A 25,206-nucleotide genomic window follows, 5' to 3' on the forward strand; every position below is an offset into this window, starting at 1 on the left:
TGATATGATCTAATTTGTCATTAATTTGGGAAATTTGGTTTAACCTGTCATTAATTTGGGGAATCTGTTCAAGCTTTTCCCTTATCAGATTATGCAGTGACTCCGCCTCACTGTCCTCTGGTAATTTACCTGATGTTGATCTGGCACAACAGGTACAACAAGCAGAGTTTAAACACATATTATAAAGTGCACTTAAATCAAGCTCAGTCAATTCCTCACGGCTGTCTAGTGGGATATTGGGAACTGTGTTAGGTAATGTGGGGGTTATTTCATCCACCTTAGCAATAATATCACCAGAAACACTCACTTTGGGATGGGAACAACAAATCAACAGACACAGTGTCGGGAAAAGGTGTGCTAACATAATCATTTAACACATTGTCAAAAAAAAGGTGTTCACTACCTTGATAGTAGTTAGCATGCTTCTTCCTCCAGGCAGGTTATTTCATTCCACTCCACTAGAAATTGCGTTGCTGCTTCTACCTCCCAAAAAGCTCAGCGTCGTCCTCCAAAGCTTGTTCTGGTTCTACCACGTCTGTAGTCCTATGGGTGTAAAAAAAATACACATTTTATACATATATCAAACCAAATTTAACTTTAAATGAATAAACAAACACAAAGTACTTACCCTGCATCTGTGCTTGTCGGAAGTACCTCGTTGTGCCTTGCCAACTTGGCCCTTCTCTCTCTGATATGCCTCAGCGACAGAGATCTCTTGCGCTTTGGTATATGTAAAAGCTCTGGAATTAAGCAGGCAGATTTGACGATTTTAATACATTGAATAATACAGCTAACAACTACATGCTTTAATGAGAATTACTTACCATTTGAAATGGAGTCTAGCTGCTGCAAGTTTGTGCTTTCTACAACAACGGGTGAAGGACATATATTCTTGTTAGAAATGGTACCGTGACGTCTAAAAGAAATTTTTAAAGGCATAAAATGTTAAAGTGATAAAACACTAACCCTCCACATCAATATGGGATGAGGGGATGATCTCCACAACAACATCCACAGTCACAACGGCTCCTAGTTAGACCACGCTTTTTTAAAGAAAAATAATGATACAGTTTGAATGACTGCTTAATGAAGTTAACATTAAAAAAAAGAGTATAACTGTAACATGCTTACCGTTTGGATGAACCATATTTAGTCCTGAGTGAAATGGTGTAGTTGAGTCAAGAAAATGGTGATGTCGTGGACTACGACGACGACTCAGAAGAGTGTTTATATGTACCGCCACGAGTTAATCACGCCCACTAAAAAAAGGAATGGCTGGCATTGGTTACTTTTTGTTGTGTCACAAAAAAAGAGAAGGAAAAAAAAGTCCTTTGACTCCTCCCCAACGCCTTTGTTGGTAAAATGTTAGGTTTGTGCGCCGGTTTTAAACATTGTGTTGAACTTATTAAAATTGTGTTTTTTGGAAGTAAACTAAGCTTTGGTAAGAAAGTAAAATTAACTTTGCCAGTACCCTCTCAGCCATGCATACCTTAAACAACCACAGTTGGGGTTAGCCTCTGTATACCATTCCGGTCAAAATGAGCCGTTTTAAATCTTTACAGAAAAATAAAACGGTATATGTATACATCTTTCTATTTGAAACTTAATAGCCTTAGCTTTATCTTCTGTGGTAAACATAATGAAACAAGCAAACAATAAAAGTATCAAACACACATGCTACTATATGCTACACACACACACACACATACACACACACAGATAATGTTACATTAAAAAAATCTAAGCCCTCTTTATCCATGATAAAGAATCGCCTGCTAAACCACGTTTAGAGCAACCTTTCATAACACACGTAAAACAAATTACACTCCCATTGATAATTGTGTTCTAGTAAAGACTGATCACTATCATTAAGAATGAACCATTTGTCACATCCTGACTTGCGAGAACCGTCATACTTCTATTATCTCCTCACCCCACGGGTTTTAAATGCTACTTCCTTGCAGCTCTGTGACATAGGATTAGACACCTTAAATTTGCATGCCCCAAAACACCTAGAGTTGAAAGAGATAATGAGGTTTAAGAAACAACCATTTGTTACATCCTAACTCCAATGGGTTGTCCTATACCACCACATCAGACATGCGTGAGCCGTCATACTTCTATTGTCTCCTCACCCCATGGGTTTTAAATATTGCTTCCTTGCAACTCTTTGACATAGGATCAGGCACCTCAGATTTTGCAAGCCCCAAAACACCTAGAGTTGAAACAATTCAGTATACCACAGACCCACACAGCACTATTACACAGTTTTTATTTTTATTTTTAACCATCTTAAAATTCATTAAATAAATCACAGAGTCTAAGGCATATATACAATATAATACACTACTACTACTAATCAGACACCTTGAAATGTTAAACATGCCCTCTTAGAGGTGTTAGCCCACTGTCACATGGTCACGCACGCACATGCATGCGCACATGCACTCTCATGCACGCACATTTTCACATGCACACAGATAAGTGCAATATATTTACTACTAATATTTTCACTCTCTCGTGTGTGAGGGTGAATCCTTGAACTTATGCATATGCACGATGTATATATAGTGTGTCAAGTGTCACAGCAAAGGGCCTGAATATTTATGTCAATGTGATTAAAAAAAAATCTAAAATTCTGTTTTCTCTTTATTATTATATGGTGTTGACTGTCTGAGTACTTTATGAATGCACTGTAAGTGTCATCATGGTTATCAAATTGTTTCACATAAATATATATGTACAACTATATATATATATATAATATATATATATTAAGCCACTGTCAGTTGTTGATGATGGATTGAAAAGGGGTTTATCATTTGAATAAGTTATTGTCATTGTCTGCGTCTATCTGTGGATGTGGTAGCGTGAGAAGAAAAGGCAAGGGAGATCTGTGTATTTTACAGGAACAGTTCAATACTGTAAAAAAAAAAAAGCTTTATGGTTTCATTTTCATGAGTTGCATTAATTAGTTGATGTTAGGTAAGACAAGAGATTGATGTTTGCTGTTGGCTGATGTTGGGTATACTCTGTCATCATCCAACAACAAAAACAAAGCCTTGACAATAACATTCAAGATGAATTCAACAGTGTTGAAGGGGAAAAAAAAAAGAAACAATGCTGCAAAGACACCAAATGTTCTTTGCCTCATCATTTATCACAAGCAAGAAACAAATATTATCTCCTCTTTATGAATTCATGACGTCATGAAGAAACTTAAGATAATAACTTTGGAAAATACAAAACAAATGTTAAACTCCTGTGGCATCTGTGGACCTTTTGCTAGGTTGGTAAAGGCAAGTTATGAGCTACGAGTTACCAGCTTTATCTATGAAATTATGTCTGTTTCTGACAAAACAAGCACACTGCAGGTTAGTGTTAAAAACTCAGAAAGGAAAATTGTTGGAATTCAGCTTTCGTCAGATAAAAACATAAAAATCCAGTTTAGAAACACAGGAAGAAAACAGCGCTGGCTAGGCCTACCTGTTTGAACTGCTGTGATCTTCTGTGGCTGGGATGTAGAAGAAATGTCAGAAGATTCTGTTAGACTGCCAGCATCTCTATGTCGGTCCCTCTGTCTGATGAAGAAAGAGAGATACATAAAGAAAGATTAATCACCATAACCATATATTTACCAAGTTCAAAAACACCCATGATCTCCAAAGTAACACCCACACAGGTCCACAATGACACTGTAAGTTTCCCTGAATAAACAACAGTCAGTCATTAAGCACAGACCCTCCAGGAAATGGGGATTCGGTGCCTTGCTTTAAGGCAGTTTGGCAGCAGCAGATTTCCCATGAGTCCTAGCCATGGACAGTGCTCTGACCTTTGCAGAGGTTTCTGTCGATATTCAACAGTGATTACTTTCCATCAGTATAAGGTTAGGTCTTCTAGAAACATAGGTAGGTAGAGATGATACACACACATTTAATAGCAAAGACAAGAGTCAAAGGTAACTGCACCCTCCACCTCCATCAATTCAACCAGCAGCTCAATACTACACAGTTACTAACAGCTGAAGTTAATTTAGTCACCTTTTCTTCATCTTTCTGGCTTTCACTGTAGCGTTTCATCAACTTATCATCATCTGTGATTCATGACACAGTGCACGTAATACACAGGTTTTCAGACACCCCATGCATTTGTGAAATATTGCATTAAGAATCACTCTTAGGTCTTCAAGTGTAATTTCTTTTAGTACAGTGTTGTGGAAATTTTCTCAGCTGCTGGTGAAGAATGAAATAGAGACTTCTGCCGGCCGACAAAGTTTTATTTTCCTTGCAAGAAAAAGGTCACCACCCAAGCGGGACCCTGAACATAGGGACATCTAGACCTTTATACCTGAGGAACGCCCCTCAAGGGGAACAAAGGATCCTTGAGCTTGTTATTCCTTGTTTTGTTCAGTTTTGAACACATTCTCTGTTATTTGATGACTTTGATACCGACAATGTTTAGAACTGACATATTGAAACTGTCAAGAATTAAGTTTTGTTCATTTTTCTTGTAAACAATAAACAAAAAAATATAATTTGTATTTGTTTGTGTCTGTCTAATGCAGCCACACCTTTTGAAACACAAAAAAGACTTTTCCCCAAATATTTCATGATAATATTTGAGATTGTGTAAAATTTTAAGGGTTTAATTTTCCACCACTGTACACACTATATGTGCACACATGCTCTCAAACCTGGAATTGGCCACTAATGCAGGGCTGAATAGAATAGTAAAATGTTATTATTAGATAAGAGATTAGATTAGATGCACAATGAAAAATAACACAATAAAATGTCAGTTATAAAGTAATATCAGTGAGTACTAGCTACACTACCCATAAACAGCGACGTTGACTATGGGTTCCCGTCATAGTTTACGGGACTGTTCTCAGTGATCAACATGAGGGACGGGCTTCTGCTCACTCAGGATTTATGTTTGCTGATACAAACAGCAACCATCAGACCAACACATATCATCAGGGGGTGTGCTGGGAGTGTGTTTGTGGTGTAGTTTATATGAAGCATTTGGCAGAGTGCTGGAGATGCTTGGACTGTAGCTTCAGGCAGCAGAACTGCAGGCAAATGTATAATTAAGCAGCAGCTATCATGAAAGGTGTTTCCTTGTCCCTTAAGGGAGATTTTGTCTCTGTGTTCCTGTCCCTCTATAATCTCCCTAGGTGTATTCACCTTCTTTAACCATCAGAAAAACTTTTATCTAAAATTGCCTTAATGTAAAACCAGGAAGTCACATGTTCTGAATTTCAATATCACACAATTGTGGTTTGACAGATGATTTACACTAATTGAATATAAAGAATCCTACATGCATTGAGGACATAATATAGAGCTGAAGCAATCAGTGGTTAGTGGAGTGGTTAACTGATGATTAGCTAATCAGGGGACAATTTGTTGATTAGAGCCAGAGTCTGCACAGTAGTGATCGGCCAGTGGAGCAGCATCATCAGTCAATCAGTTTTCATACTGCTTTTTATACCTTCAAATAACTTATTAAAAGGTTTGCAGTACTTAAAAGTCCCAGCAGCAAGCACACAGTCACCCACTGTCCACCATCTTCACATTGTGTTCAGGCTACTGATATTGGTTCAGGTGCACACTTCCAAAGCTCAAAAGCAGGTCCATCCACTGTACGCTGTCTGTCAGAGCATGCCAAATTCAGCTGGTTTTAATGAATACTCCACAGATCCTGTAGCGTAATGGGTAATATATCTGACTTTCACAACAGTGGTCACTAGTTCAGAGCCTGCAATGCACAGTGTGAGAGAGTGATATAATTGCATCTCAGCTGAAGAATGAGTCTAAACTGAATTAGTAATATTGTAAATTTTCAGCTGTCAGGCTCCTCTACTGTGGAACTTTCTTCCAGTGTGGGTCCAAGAGGCAGAAACACCCTCTGCAGAACAAACTGCTTTAAACTATATGGGAAATTGTATGGTCAAATGGAAATAACAATAAATAAATAATAAAAGAAGGGAAAAAAGAGAGACAGAATTTGGTGATGTTGGCCCATAAGGAATCTGAAGAAGCACCTGCAAGCTATGTAGTTGCTGTAGCAGCTGCACAACACTGGTAGCGAGGCATGTTGCCTCAGCTCTGAAACAGCAACGAGTATCTTTTAGTTCAGCTGAAGCTGTCACAAAAGCTGACACAAAACTTAACAAGTTACTTTTAAAAGTAACATTACCCAACACTGGTGGGTAATGTTATCCAGCTACACTGGTGGGTAATGTTATCTGCTATCTAGCTAGCAGCTAGCTAGCGAGCTAGCTAGATAGATAGATAGAAAGAAAGAAATGTATTTGTGAAAGGTGACTGAAAGGTTTGTGGCCCTAAGTTTTAAGTTAATAACTTGAGTTGAACTGCACGAGCATGTAATGAGAGCTGTTTAACTTCTACCTTAGGGCAAAAACTTACCAATTGCCACTCTACCTGACCTAAACTGAACATTTACTTATCAATCAACACTATACCTGACCTAAACTGAACTTAACTGTCTCTCTTTTTTTGTTTCAACTACATATCAATCTTACTTTTGCAACATTCGTTAGCTATGTTAAAATAAAGTTACTGTTTATTATTTTGGTTGGTCATTTTCTCTTGGGTTCCTATGGTTTCCTGAAACCTGCAGATCCACTGCTCATACCTTCTGCTCTTCTTTTCCTCCTCCTCCAACTGGCTTACTCATCCACTGTCCCCACATTAGTCTTTTTTTAGCTCTTCTCTCTCTCTCCCTCTCTCTCTCTCTCATCCTGACTGTCTTTTTATTTCTGCAAGCCACCTCTTCGTTCATGGCTGCATCCTGTGCACTCTTACTGAACTCCTCCTTCATTCCTTTTCCTGCCCTGCACTTCATTTTTGAAGAGGAAGGAGGGACCAGATCAGTGATAAGAACAAGTGCTGCATTCCCTTTATCTGAAACACCACAGGATCAAGTGATTTTATCCACATTTAATTTGGGTGCTAGAATGCCACCGATGGGAAAAAAATTCTAATAATTATAATGATATATTAATAATAACAGTCGAACCATTTCATCTCTTTAACATCAGAACAAAAGAAAAAATTTTGCGTGTTTTTTCAGAGGTTTTATTTATGTATTTCTCCCACCTCAAGACAAGTGTTCAATACCTAATTTATACCAACTGATGGTGTGGCCTCAGTGACAAAATCCTGATGTTACCAATCACTTAATGATCAGGATAGGCCTTGTACATTCAAAAGAATTACCCAGCTGTGTCCTAAGACTCTTGCATCACCATCACCATCAATTTAACCACGATCACACCTGACAATGATTACACAAGTAATTTGGCTTCTTCTGTGAAGGAACATGATTGTGTGACATTGACAGTGAAATAGGCCTAGCTTGTTTTTTGTAAGGAAAAATGACTGAAATCTCCTTATCACACACTGGACAGATGTGTGGAGGTGTGAAAGTCTTTTTTACCATTCTACACACAACTACCTCTTATGTAAATAATCAAGTGCTCCTTTTGCACCTTCCAATGTGAACATTCAGAGCAGGGAGAGAAACTGATTATGAATAAATGGTCTGCCCACATGTTGTATGATCAAGTTAGTTTAAAGCATTCTAAACGCTTAAAACTAATGATAATAATAAAGCATTTAGACCAGTGGCTGATGGAACAGATGGTGAAAACCTTTCAGTTGTTCCTCACTCTGCTAAGTGTTCAGTCACCACAGAGATAAACAGAACACGACCCACCAAAACAAATACATCCAACTGCACATAAACCAAAATGAGCTCAAACACCCGTGAGGAGCTCTATTGAATGAACTGTCCAGTAATCACTCTGAAGCCTCAGTTGGCACACATATACACAGCTGCACATGTAGCTTTTAATGGTTTCTTGTCAACTATGCTGTTAAATACCAAACAGTGAGAATCAACTCTGTTGCTCCTGATGTCATATAGTCACATGAATGGTGTATTGGCCTATATTAAGATACCTGTGAGTTCCACCGAGTTGGCCATGCAGTAAATACAGCTAGACTGTCTCTTATGATATTAAGATGCAACTTGTTGATGCCACATGGTTTCAATCTAGAAGAGACATAACTGAATCCTCCAAGTTGAGCAAAATAAACAATGCAGACTTTTTCATGTGTCTACTTAGAGAAACTGTCACACAACAAGCTTAACAATTACTTTGCCTGAGCCTTCACCAGCTGAATTACCATATTTAAAGCAGACGACAAAGATAATGACTCTCAAAATAGCTTCAGTAAATGAAACATTCATACTAGTGAATACATACATTAGTATACTCGGACACAGCCATACATGCATAAATATATACATATATATGTATATTTATACAGTACTATGCAAAAGTCTTAGGTCACCATTAGATTTGTTGTTTTAGCAATGCTGTAATGCCCATATATAATTATTTCTCAGTCTCTCTCTCAACCAGAAAATACAGGAAATGTATACAGTATTAAAAACAGAGACAAATCTGAAAAAAAAAACAGCTTCTATAGGCTAAAGAGGCAAGTATTTAGTTTGACCTCCCCTTACACTTGAGCAATAATAGGAACCTGGCTCTCTTAAACTTAGATGGAATGGAACCCTAATTAATATCATTGCTAAGACCTGACTATTGTGAAAATAACTGCTGTGAAAAAGATCTATTACACAGCCCCATCCCCCAACCCCCCATACACACATAGACACACACATACCCCACTGCCACACAGTAAAAGGTCAATTAAAAGGTATATTATAGTCATATACAAATGCTGCAGGAGAGGACTAGAGCTAGCCTCCCTGACAGCAAAGCCACCATTGGCAGATAGTGTGTGTAAAAAAAAAAAAAAAAGATATTGGTCTGAGTTTATTGTGGACTTTTCCAACGTTTCGGGTTGGCGTCTGTCCATCTATAGACTTGTAACGCTTGCACTTAACCTGGCAAGTTGTCAACCTGTCTCCTCTGCAGATAGTCCACTCCTGTGCGCTGATGCAAGTGCTCAGCACCTCTGGGAACTCCTTCAAGAAAACCATTCCAGGTGACTACCTCATGAATCTGACTGAGAGAATGCCAAGAGTGTGTAAAGCTGTCAAGCAAAAGGTGGCTACTTTGAAGAATCTAAAATATAAACTACATGATTCTGTATGTGTTCCTTCATAGTTTTGATGTCCTCAAAACACATTATCTGTTGCAGTTTTGATGTATCTGATCAGACTTTTGTGGAAAGGGGGTTATCTGTCAAAATCCAACACAAAGAAGTTAATCTATTAGAGGAAAAGAAAACAATATACTGTAAATATTTATTTGGCATAAAATTGGTTAAATTTAAGTAACTCATCATTACTTAAGTAACTCATTGTTACTTAAATGGCTTTGACTTTTTAGTCGAGTGTCATGAAAACTTTCTGCTCCCTCTGGTGTATTGATGTATTTTCTGTACGTGTTGAACTCACAATTTTGATCAACCACCAGACAACCACCAGTGGATGCTGGGCTGGAGAGAAAAGAACTGAAGGCTGGAAACAGAAAGAGGTGTGTGTGTGTGTGTGTGTGTGTGTGTGTGTGGTGATGTCTCCAAGCCTGGATGGTAATTGGCAGGGTTTGGCAGGGCAATCAGTTCCATGCCACTGAGTGCCACATCTCAACATGTTCTATAGCAACTCTCAGTACACACATACACACAAACAAAAGCCTGACCCCCACACCTGTTCACTGGTGTGAGACGGAAGGAAAGATCCTGTTCCCCACTGCCTTGGCTCAGAGGAACAAAGGAACAACCTTCCACACACACACACACACACACACACACACACGGACTGCATGTCAAGGCTGAAAATGCTCTATCCTTAGATGACTTGCACACTCGAGTTCAATTCTTGACACACATTCTAACTGAGCACACAGCAAAGTAGAATCACAGTCAGCTGCACTCAGCTCTTAATTACATCCGACTGATGGCATACACACAACTGGTAGTCTGAGAATAAAGAGAGACAGCTACATACATAGTGATGAAAAGACATACAAAGGTATGAAGAAAAACTTGAGCACAGTAGCAGTTTATAAACAATACAACAGTAACAGTTAGGCTGGGTATCTAACAACTAACAATCAACACAAAGACTAAATTAACTTATCTTCATAAACTGTCAGTCATGTCACTCCCTCAACCATACAGGTCACTGCTCTGTCATCCACAAAAAATATGTATTTGCTTTGTTCAGGGATCACTCTCTATCACACACACACACACATTTGAGAAGAAAACAAATCTATCCTAAAATGTCCAATTACAATATACCATAATATTAACCAAATATAAAATGAAATGGCCAAAAAACACAAAATACATTTTTCTTGTTTCATATGAAAATCTCTTTACTTTTATTTCTCGGAGTGCCAGAGACCTCATGCTGTACAAGCATGTATCTTTAAAACCTCATCCCAACTAATAAACCAGCGAAGAGTTTCAACAATCCCCCCAGCCTGCTCTCCTTCCTGCCCCAGTTGTTGACTTATTCACAGGAAATTATTCCTCCCTTTGTTCTGCTTCGTCACTGTGATTTAACAAGAGTGCATTCACTTAACACAAAGTAACTTCAAAATCCTCCAAACACACAGAGGCAGTGAATAGCTCCTCCCTTTCAGGAACAAGGTTTGCAATTCATCACAGGGCACAAACACACACACACACTCAGACTTATGAAACAGGAATCATCATTCACTGTGGAACCCATATGCTGTTGACAGCAAATCAACTGCTGTTAGATGAGTTGTGGCTGACCTTTCGTGAGAGAGGTGGCCATCGTTAAACTAATGACTCTAAACACAACAGTGTTGCCGCTTTAACACTGCGACACTGTCACAGCAGTTAACATCATCAAAGTGTGTTCATGAGAGTCACCCACTTCTGCGTGTGCATGTGTGTGTTTGCAGGAGGAAGGAGTGTGCATGCAAACATGTTCACCCACACACACACACACACACACAACCACACAGACACCTCAAAGAAACATAATGGTCTACACATGGCCAGCATCCTAATGGGTCAATATGCAGGCATGTCTGTGTATGAGAGAGACAACAGAGGGGTGACAGATTCTAGTGACAGCATCTAAGCAGTCACAATCATTTGCATCAAGGGTGCATATACTACACAAAGTACATGTACCTACTCTGTCACACACACTGACATTTCTTCATATATTCTTAACAAGATTCAAGTCAAAGATCTGGATACATCAATACACAAACAAATCTGAAATTATGTGTGAAATGTGTCAAAAATCAATCTGGCTTTCAAAACCTAATCTATACAAGTAACCTTTCCTATTTTCATGCTCCTCTTATGCTTATATTTGTGTTAAACAAGCCGTCTTCAGCCAACTAGCTATGTTCTATCACATACCGACTTCTAAAAACCTCTGACAGACTCTACCGTGTTCACATGTATGCTTTATTATTCATATCTGAAAAAAGTATGTATCCCTTTCTACCTGAGAAAAAGGTTGGACGATGAGGACTTATGTGACATTGGCAAAGAAATGTTAAACTTCAACAGTCCAACACAGAGTGGGACAGAACTACTGAGGTTCCTCAGCAGAACATTGTGTTATAACGAGATGTTTGATGCTATTCACTTCATCCACCAGTGGTCATAATGTTATGGCTGATCGATGTATGTCTACATGTGTATTAAATCCTCTGAAAGGATACACACATTTACTGTGTGTTTACTGTGAGTCTCTACATAGAGAATAAATGAACACATTAATACTGTCATTATAGTCGGTTTCACTCCCAGCACTCTCCACTTCATACATATTTTGTGTCTGGCTCTCATAATTAGCACACCCGCTAATTAATTAATTTCAACCAGCGTATTCTGTAATATCTCAGACCTGTTTCCACCTTCCCCTCACCAAATGTGTACTTGTGTGTTGTTTAGCTTGAAAGCCATCCATAAGGGAACAGCAATTAGGGGACAGGAACTGGTAACTGTCTGCGATACAAAGTGATACAAAGGGAAATGGGAGAATAACAGAAAAAGGAAAAAGAAGGGAGCTGGAAGAGGAGTGACAGAAATTAAAGACATTAATAATAAAACATAATTCCCTATGTTTGGGGAAAAGTGAGGTGCTATCCCCCTTTATTGTATCTTTCTATTAATATGCCACTCTATTGTACTCTGCTTTGGCTGGATGTGTAGTTGAGACAGCATAGGAAATGTGAGGGCTAGGAGAGAACAGGGGTGGGTGGAGGGGTGGCGGGGATTAGGTGGGTGGACTGTAGAAGAGATAAGATTGTTCCAAGTGAAGGGATGCCAGGCTGGAAATGCTGACATGCACAGGCTGGCATCCCTTCAAGAAGCAGCGCCCAGCCCTCCTCCTCTGGTGAACTGATGAGGCGGGGTACATAGGGTGGTGTGAGCAGGGGTCTCTGTGGTGGAGGGGTGGAGGAGTGGATGGATGAAGAGGTGAGAGCTTCTCAGGCCAATTCAGAATGCAGCCCTGGTACCATGAGGGCTGTCACACACACACACACACACACAGCCTGTCCATCCCCATTCCTGCCTGGTGGACCCGGCCTGTCAGGTATAGTGTATCGGAATATTTATCAGCAGGGAAAACAGCTTGTCCTTGTTGCTGCTGTCATGTATGCCAGAGGGGAGCGAGAGAGAGAGAGGCAGAGTAGCAAACAGACAGACTATGTATCTGTGTATCTGTGTGTATGCAACTGGTTGTTATTGTAAAAAGCTGATGAAGCTGTTTTAACAAAAATCTGACTCGGTCCAGTCTGTCATCAGTCTGATATGATGGATATGAAACAGGTTGACTACAGGTTAACTGTAGAACATATGTGGGACCTTAACCTGAAGTAACCTCAGCTGACACTGATTACACACAGATAGGTCTAGCTATCACAATCTGGTACCTTTATTGTGGTGGCAAATGTGGTTCAGTACTACCAAATATTAAAAATGGACAATTATTCTGTGCCTCATATACCACCATGGGAAATTCTTTGGCATAAGAACAAAACCTTGCTCTGAATGGGGGCTGGTTCTTAATGAATTTTAGTTATTAATTACCCCGTATTTTTAAGGTTGATGCTTCCACTGATACTGAGGAGACCAATAAACTATATCAATACTAGTATGGATAAAATCCAGTGGTATGCATGAATGCATTATGATCAAAATTGACAAAAGAACGACTAATAAACAACAACTAATAAAACATCAGTAACTGAAATACATTGCGGTCTTCCTCTGTTTTGTATATTGATTGTATATGAATACATAAATTGAATATTTTTGTGGTGGAGATGGTATGAGTGTTTTCCCTGCTGCACCACACTGTTACACCAAACAACCTTTAGGACTTTGGTCGGCAAATAGACGGCCAAATCCAACCGGCCGAGAAAACTGACCCTATATCTGCTGAAAATAACTATGTGAATACATGGCTTATGTAAATCCTGATAAATACAACCTCTTATTATCTAAAAAATTAGCAGGCTTAATACCCTGCATGTAAAACCAAAACTACTGTGGCAATATTATTGAAAGCTTAAATAAATATGACTGAGATGTGATGCACATGTGAACTGCCAAAAAAAAAAAAAAAAAAAAAAAAAATGGCCCTGGCTCTTGGTGCTCGGGGTTTAGAACAAGATTTTGTCAACTCCTAGATCCACCCCTGGTGACATGACAAAAAATTTAGAAAGTTGTTTCTTTTATTCGTTTGTTTTTTTTACTTTTTTTTCTTTTTGTACCTGTACAATTCACCATCTGCTGTGTCAGAAGCTCAGTCTGGATGTTTTAGGTTTCTTAAGAGATATTTTGCAATTGTTTAAGAGAGCCAAAGAAAAGTGGAACAGCAGCACAGCAGCCTCCATATATTTTAAGCTTTAGTACATTCTCTAATAAATTGGGAGTACCACTCAACAGGTTACACCTAACAACAGAGTGGGGACTGAGTGACTCATTCTAGCTTAAATTTCTCAGCCCCCAGACTGAGCAACACACACGTCTACAGTTGTAACAATATTTGGCTATTTTGGTTGATTGCCTTTCATGTGAGCTTCCAATCCCAGCATGGTGCCTCGTCTGCCTGCAGCTTGCCGGCTTCAAAAGCTGAGCTGACCTCATTTCCCCGTCCTCCTGCTGAGCCCGGCCCGCTGCAGATGGTCAGGCATGGGGAGCTGATCGTCACACTCCTAACAACACATCTTTGTTCCATTCACCTCCACTCTTTGACAGCCAGTTAGGCAGTTGGTGTTGCAACTGCAACACACGGACACTCATACAGGTTATGGTACTGCTCGAAATTTGGTCTGTTGCCTTCACAAACTGTGCAGCTCTAAAGGGACATAGGAAAAGAGAAGTTTTTTGCCGAAAAACATTCTGAGGCTCACTGTATGTGTAGGTTCACTGAAGCCAAACAAGAAAAAATAAGACAAGACAAAGAAGTATAAAGGGAGCATATGCACGGCAGATTTGTGTTTTGAGTGTCTTAGATGTGACACCATAAAATTCAGCCCTGTCACCTTCCTACATAAGCATTTCTGGCCTGCATACTTCATGTCAGTCCCAGAACAGAGATTGACTGGTTAATTAGACACGTGTATACAAATACACACACTCTAGTACACACAAAAGAGGTTTGCACCAGCTGAACTTGTCATGAGGAGTGACTGAGATTTTAATTACAGTGAGACACCATGGGAATACAGTGTATATTAATCTATATCACTTACAATTTAATTTGATTTTGATGAATGGTTATGTATCTTATTGTGGCATGTCTGAAATACGTTGTCTTGCTTTTCTAATAATAATAACAATAATAATAATAGTCTTGATTGGTCATAAGCTGAGGACACATTTGGACCTATGTAAGTGGAGTTCTACCTAGAACAACCCCCAGTGACACGTTGGCTCAGGCAGTTAGTGACAGAGAGTAAATGGGTTGTACTGAGCCACCCCTATCTGGGTCTATTTGACAATGAACAATATTGTTACCAGCAACATTACACTGTCACACAGTGCAAAAGGCCATATTACAATCTGCACAGAGCACAGACTACAGGAGGTGTACATTCCTGTGCAAACAAACACATTCAAACACATTGGCATATTAATTAGGGTTTGTTTATCCTATCCTTAAATTTCATTATTATGTATTTACATAAGCACATTAGTGAAATTATTATATTATTCTGCCATGGTGCCAAATACAATTCAAGAGTGTCAGGAAATTTGTTATGACTGTACAGTCAGTGATGGGCAGAGAAAAGCTGGCGATCTGTGCCTAATGATCTGTGCAGAGGAGCAGAGGAAAGACAGGAAGATGATCTAGATGGACCTCGTGGACAAAGTCAATCACTGTAACAGTCCAACATGCAGCCAGTGTATAAACACAGCTACGCTGGATGTTTAGCAGCTGGAGCTGCCAGCTTGACATTGCCCATGAGCATATACATACAATGAACCCCCAACATGCCTTTCCATTCGTAGGCGCCAAACCATTGTGGTAATGTGCATTCAATGACTCCATAAAGCAGTTACATGGAGGAAAAGCCATCACTTGCTGTTTGTGGTGCATAAAACTATGCAGATCATTTAACTTTGTTATGAAGGATGTAAAAGCAGTGAATGGCACATTTTCTATGTTAAAACGAGCTATGGTGTCTGTGTTCTGTCTGCAAAGCCTATTGTCCCACTCTATGTGCTTTGTAATATGGAGAATAAAGTGTCCAGTGAGGGTGATAACAATTTAGATGTACTCAGTGAAAAAAAAAGAGCAGAACGTCATTGTGTGGGTTGGGGATACATTTTGACAACTTTTTGTGTTTTAGAATTGATTTATAACTCTCTTGACCTTTTTCACAACACACAACTCAGGCAAAAACAACTGAGGAAAATACTGAGAGCTGTAAAGGCACAGACTGTCTCAAAAGTATAGTATAAAAGCAGGAAGATAGTGAAATGATACCTGACCTCTCAATGAACTGTCATTGAGTGACTGGAAAATACACGGCTATAGACCTGAATAGAATAAAGAGGATAACTTCCTGCAACAGAGCTGAAGATTATTGAACCCTTATGTAAGGAGACCCCACATCCCACACACACAACTCATTCCCAAGAGGTTATAATTATCAAGAACTGAGTAAAGACAGGACAGCACAGAAAATAACATGTACACTATAGCAAGGCACACTGTGGTAAGCCCCAACATCCCTCAATATAAATTCTCATTCTATCCAATGAGATATCCTCTATGGATATAGAAAAGGAAAAACACATGCCAGTGCCATGTAAATGTAAATGCATGCACAGAGTCAGCCAGGCCACATCAGGAAGTTGTCAAGCTCACCCTGGGACCAGATCTCAACCAGGTGTAAAGACAACCTGTACAGACCAAATTTTGCCAAAAAAATTGACCCAGCAAGTTGAAAAGTCACTTAATTCCACTTCTCCATGCTGGATTAAGTCATCCTGACAAGAGATGTATGTAGCAGCTGTGGCTCACAAATCATAAAAAATGCCTTAACATGGCTCAGGAGGTAGAGCGGGTCACCAACTAATCGGAAGGTCAGCGGTTCAATTCCCGGCTCCTCCAGTCCGTGCCAAAGTATCTTTGGGCAAGATACTGAACCCCACGTTGCCCCCGATGTTTGTAACATCAATGTGTGAATGTGCTAGAGCGCTTTGTAGTAGTGCAAGCGCTGTGTGAATGGGTGAATGTGACGCGTAGCGTAAAGCGCTTTGAGTGGTCGATAAGACTAGAAAAGTGCTATATAAGTACAATCCATTTACCATAAAAAATGATTCATTCCCTGACCATCTCTGTCTCCTATAACAACCTGTAGACTGATTGTGTAAAAGACTCAGGTCAAGTTTTGTAACAAAAATGACCAGCTCCCAGCACAAGAAATACTCCAACATAAAGTCCATGCTGTAACAAAAAACAGAAAGCTTTACCTCACGAGGTTCACTTTATTTTGGGTTTTAGAACACTTGTCTTATTCATTTCCATTTGTCTATTTTCATGGTCGTCCTTCACTCTGAAAAAAATGTTAGGTTTGAAAAAGTATAGCTTGGGCAGGTTCTTCAGTCAAAACACATGTAGGCTTCAGTATTTGTGAAAAACTTGTAGGCAGGGATGTCATAGGAATAGTAGAACTATTTACTAAGATCCCAACATGGGGATTGTCCTCAATAAGCCTAGAATAAAGACTGTTTTATTTGCAGTGGATGAAACTAACTGGTTATTAAATTACAATCATCTGCAGTGACTGAAGTAACCATTGTATCTGTTTGTTGCACTTCTGACCTGAGCTCTCTTTGTTGCCCTGATGTGATACGAGTGGCACAGATCATTTAACACCTGCAACTTTATGGCACTCATTCACAATTTTCCCAACAAGTTTTTGTTTTTCACACTAAGATTACCAAACCAAAAGATCATGGGAAATGGCAAAATAATGGAGAAATAAACTGATTGTGACAAGCATCAGAACTCAGTGGAAAAGCTGGACTGTCCTGTTCTGGATTGTCTTCTTGTGTGCTACTCTTCCTCTCAAACAGGGTTAGCATGACTCTGACTGCACAATGTACACTCATGCATAAGTCCAGGCACAAACTTTTACTGTGATTTTCAGAGCCTCACATATGGGCAGAAAAAGAGACAGTCCTCCCTGAAAAAACAAGTATATAGATCGTCTGTGCAAGCAGCTTATTACAACCCATAGTCCCATTTTATTTATTTTTTATGGACCTCTAGCAGCCATAGTAGTTATGATGGTAGCAAATGAAGAAGTTAGGTGATGTAGTACATAGAGTCCACATTGGGAGAAGGTTGGGGTGGATGGACTGATCAGCAATACAGAGGACTTTTTTGTTTGTTAGCATACCAATTCAACACAGCTAACCTCAATAATATTAATATATTAACACAAGCCACCACAAACAACAGCATCTGGTATAGTTACACCACAGTGTAGGCTGCTATATTACATGTAAGGGCCTCAGGCTTGCCTTTAGTTTTTCTTCACTCACATGACTTTTACAAGCACAAGGAAACACTAGGCAGAGCACTTGTTTATAACGTGGTTATAGCATTATGTTTCAGTTTAGCCTCAGGAAGTCTGTCTACTCCAGCACAGCACTTCACTGTCTTGTTAGGAACAGAGGGAGTATTACATTTTGTGTCTGTGTGTGTGTGTTTGTGTGTGTGAATGCTTTCTCCAACAAACAGCCAGTACATGTGTGTGGGCTGTGCATGTGTATGCCAGTGGCCAAACATGGTAACATGTTGACCATATCACCATTATTCATCCTCTGTGATGTTATCTGCCTCCATATTCCACAGGAAGATCAGGAAGCCTGTGCACACAGAAAGCAACCCTCCACTGGAGGTCTGCTGTCCGCTTCTTAACGGGCAGCTTGTACAGGGACTTCCAGCTGTCCTTCGGGGAAATGTCTGGGCCAAAGAACTCAGTCCACCCCAACTCCCTAACTTCTGAGAAAGACTGGAGATGGAGGACTTTCACACAGATCTGATGCAGCTCCTTTTTCCCTGCATCCTTACACCTGTCCAGTGTTGGTGTTGTGAGAGACAGCAGCCGACCCCCTCCCTCCTGCCACTCCCCCACTACAGGAGAAACAGAGAGAGTGGGGAAGCTGTACTCACTGCCTTCACTCCATTGTTCACACAGGGTTTGGTCCCTCACAAAAGGTCTTAAAAGGGGTGGCAAAGCCTCACAAACTTCTGCCACCACCCTGCTGATTTTGTGCCCCTCTTTCAGGACATTTACAGGCAGAACAGTCAGTTCATCAGATGACCTAATTTGGTGCAAGCGGCTCCTCTGAGACTGGCCTGCAGACTGGCAGATTGCAGGATTACAGTCTTCAAGAAGCCATTGCAAAACAACGGCTCTTCAAAAAACCCACAGGCCCAGAGTCTGATTGCTTGTTCATTCGACCTGCCAGGCCTGCAGTACAGAGCTGTAGGAAGGTGTAAGTCAGGTTTGTTGTTGTCCAAACACCCAGCTCTCCTCAAGAGCAGTCAAGCTGTGTCCAGCCAGCTTAAGCCACTGTTATACAGGATTCGAGGAATGAGGCGATTTTGGACTAAATGTCTTTAAGTCCTTGCCCACCTTCAGCTACAGGTAGGCACAAAGCTGCTGACTGGATCCAGTATTTACCAGACTAGATATCCTCTATAAGGCCCCTCTGTGGTGTCAAAAGTTTGTGCCAGAGAGTCGAGACAACCAAGTTATTAGCAACCAGAACTTTTCCTTTATATTACAGCTGGGGTAGCAACCATTTCCATTTACACAACTGAGCACACACTTTCTCCTTGATTCCCTCCCACTTCTTTAATTTGTACCCCTCAGTACCTAGAAAAATTCCCAACAGAAAAAGGTTAGGGGACGGTCAAAACAACAGGATCTGGGCAGAGAAAACCCGCTGAGCCGGTCCCTCAGCCTGCACAGCAATTGCCAGGCTATACAACTGGACCAGAGATGGGAAAAACTTGCCTTATGCCCCTCTGCACAGAGATTGGCCGGCTCAGCCCTGCCCGCATTTTCACCAAACACTGTGCATTATAATAAAATAAGCCAAGACGCAAACCTGTCACCAAAACCAAAAACCCTGAGTGTAGAAAACAAGTAAGAGTGATTAACCCCATAAACACCTTTTCCTGGTCTAAAGAGACAATACCAATATTTACATTGTAACAAATTACACACATCTATAACATGTCTTAAAAGAAAAATATTGTCCATGATTTTCCAGTTAAAAACACAATAGCTCTGATCAGTATGAATAATATTGCCCAGTACCTCTTCCAGTCTATTGGATAAAGCTATGATAGTATTTTGCAGTCTGAACAGAGCAAGGCAACTGGCCTCCAGTTCTTTAATACTGCCAAATCCCCCCTTTTGGGCACCAAGGAGAGTACTGCCATCTGACAGGACACTGGTAGAGATCCAGTTCTATAGCACTCCAAGAAAACTCCATGTAGATTGTGACCGATGGCATTCCAAAACTTTTTAAAGAAGTCAATAGACAAGCCGTCAATCCCTGGTGCTCGTCCGGATTCCATCTGGTTAACGGCAGATGTTAGCTCCTACAGAGTCAGTTCTTTATCCAGATCAGCTTTTCCCCCTGCACTGAGCTGAGGAAGATCCTTCAGAAGCTCTTCATGGGACTCTAGGTTGCAAGGTTCTGCTCCAAACAGACCTGCATAAAAATCCATGGTGTGCTTCCTCATCACAGCTGGATCAGTGGTAATACCTCCCCCTGGTAGCTTTAAACATGTAATTAACTTTCTTTCTGCCACAGATCTTTCAAGGTTGAAAAAAGCTTGGGGCATCCATGTCTTTACGCTGGAGAAATCGGGACCGGACAAGGGCTCCCTTAACCCTCTCCTGCAAGAGTGAGCTCAACTCTCGACCTTTTTTACTCCAGTAGGTGGCCAGTGTTGGTGTTTACACTCCTATTCATCCCTTCTTCAATGCTCTTAATATCTGCCTCAAGGTTATTGATTTCACTCTTTATCCTGGCAAAAAAACACATATGCTTTGCCAACCTCCCACCACAACATCAGGGAACAAAACTTACCTTTTTTAGTTCTTCAGTTGTTCCAGAACATCATGTTAAAATGCCCACAGAACTTAGCCCATTCACCTGGCGAAGTTATCATTTCTGCTGTTACTAAATGGTGATCAGTAAAGCCAACTGGATTTATACTACAATGCAGCTGAGAGTTTTGGAAATGTAAATTTATCTATCTGCGCACACATGGTCATTGCAGCCCCTGACCCATGTGTACTGTTGGGATTGTGGATGTTTTACTCTGAAAGAGTCAAACAAGTCCATGTGTAATATGGCATTGTTAAGGGTCTGAGATGACTGCGGGTAGGGTTCCCAATCTTCCTGAATGGCAGAGGGTCCAGCTCCACTCACTGAGCTTGTCCTTCTAAATCAGCTCATCCATATAGCAATAGCAATCTCATGACTATAAGGGACATATGTCTCATAGCTCCTCTTCTCCCTGTCAGTGTCTGTTGTTTGGACCCAGTTCTCTTCCCGTGTTGCTTTTTTCCTCTTCTGCATCCTGTGTGTGTCCTCCTTCTGATTTCTGTGGGGGTCTCTTTGCTCTGGTTGCCAGCCAGGGTATAGCTATAAACAATTACTAATTAGTATGACAAAAAAAAAAAAAAGAAAACACACACACACCTCACACCACACACCTTTTAATGTATAAATATGCTAAATAAATAAAACTGACACATAAAAGGTATCAATCCTCAAAACTCATATCCGACTCATCATATGAGACATATCAATTTTTTTGTCCAGACTGGGCCCCATCCTTTTCAAAACCTTTCAAAGTCTGCACCTGAACCTGTCACTGGGAAAAAGTCAAGCCACAGACTATGTATAAGGTAAATTTAAGCAGGGTGTATAACCTGTATGTACATAGAGTTACTTATTACATTATTCAGATAATATTTAACCAGCAATTTTTGAACTCACATACACACGCACACACACTTTGGGGAGCCAAAGAACAATCAAATCTGAAAGAGTGATAGGAAAAGAAAAGAGTGAGAGAGAGACAACTGAGGAGAGGACAGTGTCGGGAAAAGGAAGGTTAGTAAGAAAAGGAGCGATGATGAGAAAACCCAAGAGGAGATCTCTCTCTCTCTCTCTCTCTCTCTCTCTCTCTCTCTCTCTCTCTCTCTCTGTCTCTCTCTGTGACTCTGGTGCACTGTGTTGTGAATGTTAAGTGGACAAGTGTGGGGCAATCCCGTCCAGGCCTTGTGATTAATGTTGACACAGGAAGAAGAGGCCAGTCTGTTGACATCCATTACTGCTCTCCACTTAACGAGGCCAGGGCCACAGGGACACCCACCACACCAGGCCAACCACACCCACTTGACCTAGTGTGAGACTCAAATGGGGGGCTGAACAATCCCTTGACCTGGTGAGGAGCAGTGCGCATGCAGACACACACATAGATGCATACACCACACAAAGCAGATGCTCACACTGCACCATGTCCTCTGAATTGTGTTCATACTGAATGATCAGCTGCACATAATTACATGCAGACAGTCATGGCCACCAAGGTAGGTAATGCGTCCTTTTTGTAGTGAGACAGAAAAGTGTGGAGGTTGAGGTGGTGTTGGGCAGTGGTCTGTAACTCCAGACATCTGAGTTCACATTCATTATCAGACCACAAAATACTTTAACTATGGCACTGCATTGTACTGACCAGGTTAAGATGAGATCCATGAACACAGTGACACCTGAGAGAAATGTGAGATCAGTCATGTTGGAAACAAATTCAGATTTCCTAGACTGCCTTTAACACTTGATTTGAGGGTCAAACTGAAAGTGAACACACCTGAAATATTGCTAATAATCCCTCATTACAACTGTATGCACAGGCCAAAGGTCAGTATTTAAAGCTGAGGCAGGACGTGGATCTCCCTGTGATTTAGCTGTCTCCTCAGCTCATTTGTTTTCTCTTCCAAATATGTCAGATAATAAAACAAGCCTGGAAGTTTGTTTTCAGATAATCTCAACTGTTCCTTGATGCTTTGCATTTCTTTTTAGCAAAGTCATCAAGCTCCGAGTATGGGTTTGCAATATCACATCATTAATAACTCCAGTCTACTTTTTTATGTTGGTCATATCATAATCATATCAGTAATGATATTTTAAAGTGTTGCTGTGTTCACAACATGAGCCGTGAGAGCTGCTAGCACTGCTATGAAGAAATTTATTCCAAACAAGAGAGCAACCTCAGCAGGGTAGAGGTGCTTTGGTAGTAACAGGTCAGACCTACGACAAACCATGGTGATATCCTAGCAGTGGAAAAAGAGAATAACTGCAAAATCAACCAGATGCACTTGGCTGGGTACAAGGAGATCATGAAATCATGTGACGAAAGTGCACTGTGTGAGGTCTAAACAAACAGCACACTTAGTTAATAATAAAGTAAATCTTAAAAATTTATCATATTGTTATGAATACTGTTACCACAAAATTCCCTAAATTATCTTGATGATAATTTTACAGCAGTTTCACCCACTCTGTTTTCCAGGTCTCAGCAATTAACTTGTGAATATGCAGATAATGATCTGAATGAACTAAAATAAGATTAAATTGCATCTAAGTTGACTGGAATCAGAAGTTCCCACTACATACTGTAGTTGTCATGTGCAAGTACTGAATGAATAAATAGATACATTTATATTTTAAAAAATGTTTGCGTTGATAATCCAAAATACTGCCAATGAAATATTCTGTGTTGCAGCTGAGCTCTCTAACATGCAATATTGCAGGTGTAGACAAACATATTCCACATACATATTCCCCTTGCTACTAACAATGAGCTGAGAAAATTCAAAGATATATAGGGGATGCTGAGCATGCACACACATACACACTGCCACTGTGGACCCAGCATGGAGTCCAATAGGTCCTTGATTCCTCTAAGTATATTTGGCTCTCTCTTTTTCTTTCTCTCTGCTTAGTCTCTTTGAGTCACCTCAGATAGAGAGAATGTGCTTGAAAATTACTGTTTGCTAGATGGCATCACTGACAAATGCTGATTCCCTGAACCACGGGAGCGAGAGCAGCCACTCCTCTCACAATTACACTGCTCCGTGACACTGGCTTCTCTCGTCTTTTTCTCCCTCCATGCCACCCTCTCATTATCACAAAACCGTATCTGCTCTTTGAAGGAGGCCCGCTGATAAAGGTGGCAGCAGCTCCTGATGCAACTCCCACCTCAGCAGCGGAGAAGCCGAGGGCTTTTAAACCTAAACCTGCAGCCGCCTCAACGGGCCCTGAACCCCCTTCTTTAGAAAATAGCTGAAGTAGCGTTAACACTGATGCAAATATGTCTAAATATGTTTTAATGGAGATGATTGTGGAAATGTGAGCGGAATGAGTTCTTTAGTGGGTTACACTACTATAAAAGCTAGGTGATTTTTCATAATAAGAAGGAATGGAGTGGAAAAGAGTGTATGACAAAGCTTCAGAGTTTATGGGAAATGTTTGAATGGAGCTGAGTGCAATCAGCAGTGATTACGTTTTTGCTTCCATTTTGGTGAAAGGGAAGAGTCGTGATCAGGCAGGTTTCAAAATCTTTTGCATTTGAAAGTGTATACGTCCATAAGCAATATGATGTCAGCTCAGTCCAGAGCACTGTCATCTTCCCTTCAGAGAGCTTTGCTGTTATTACACAAAATGATTTGGAAATTACCACTGATAAGCCTTACAAACACCACATTACTATCACAGCCACATATACCGTCCATGTCATCAAGGACATATCAAGAGCAGAGTTTAAATTCTCACCATCAATAAATGTTATTTTGGGGTTTTAAATATTAAGATGTAGGAAAACAAAATTCATATATATATATATATATATATATATATATATATGTGTGTGTGTGTGTGTGTGTGTGTGTGTGTGTGTGTGTATAAAGAAACAAAAGGCAAAAGAGGAGAAAAAAGAAGAAGAGAAGTGAAACAAATGGAGCTACCCAGAGGCCCAGCTGGCCTTTCAAAGATTTCTGTTCTCTACAGTATTTGTCCTCAAAGATTTCATAAAGTGCTCTATGCAATTCTCAAGTTCACTCAAAAGACAAATGGGGAGCCAAACTTTTTGTGGAGCACCGGATTAAGCCAGCTGGTTAGGGAAACGTAGATTTGTGTGAGTGAATTACTGTTTAAGTGAGTGGTTGTGTGTGTAGATGGATAGATGGATGTATTGACTTGGATATGCGTGTGATTGAACAGTCCTGTGAGTGCAAGCCTCTGCTGCTCTGAACACTCAATACCAACACTGCTCTCCCAGATTGAAGCTTACTGGTGGTTCCTAGAATTTCCAGCAGTGGAGTGGGAGGCGGAGCCTTCAGCTATCAGGCTCCTCTACTGTGGAACCTTCTCCCCGTATAGGTCTGGGAGGCAGAAACACTCTCTGCACTTGCCTTAAAACATTCCTCTCTGATAAAGCTTATAATTAGGGCTCACTCAAGCCTGAACCATCCCCTGGTTATGCAGCTGTACATTGTCTATTGTTGTCACTCTTTCTCTCTCTCTCAACACAACCGGTCGAGGCAGATGGCCACCCATCCCTGAGTCTGGTTCTGCT

At 40.4% G+C, this 25,206-nt stretch overlaps 1 long non-coding RNA gene across 1 annotated transcript in view; it reads right to left on the minus strand.

Moving 5' to 3' along the window:
* Window positions 1-25,206, minus strand: part of LOC108876820 (uncharacterized) — a 140,194-nt gene that overhangs the window by 68,036 nt on the left and 46,952 nt on the right. The window contains exon 2 of the long non-coding RNA XR_001960036.2: window positions 3,487-3,581. This is a non-coding gene — a long non-coding RNA (uncharacterized LOC108876820). The remainder of the gene's footprint in view (window positions 1-3,486; window positions 3,582-25,206) is intronic.

This window comes from Lates calcarifer, unplaced genomic scaffold (genome assembly GCF_001640805.2).
Source record: "Lates calcarifer isolate ASB-BC8 unplaced genomic scaffold, TLL_Latcal_v3 _unitig_5786_quiver_433, whole genome shotgun sequence".
NCBI classification, from domain to species: domain Eukaryota; kingdom Metazoa; phylum Chordata; class Actinopteri; family Centropomidae; genus Lates; species Lates calcarifer.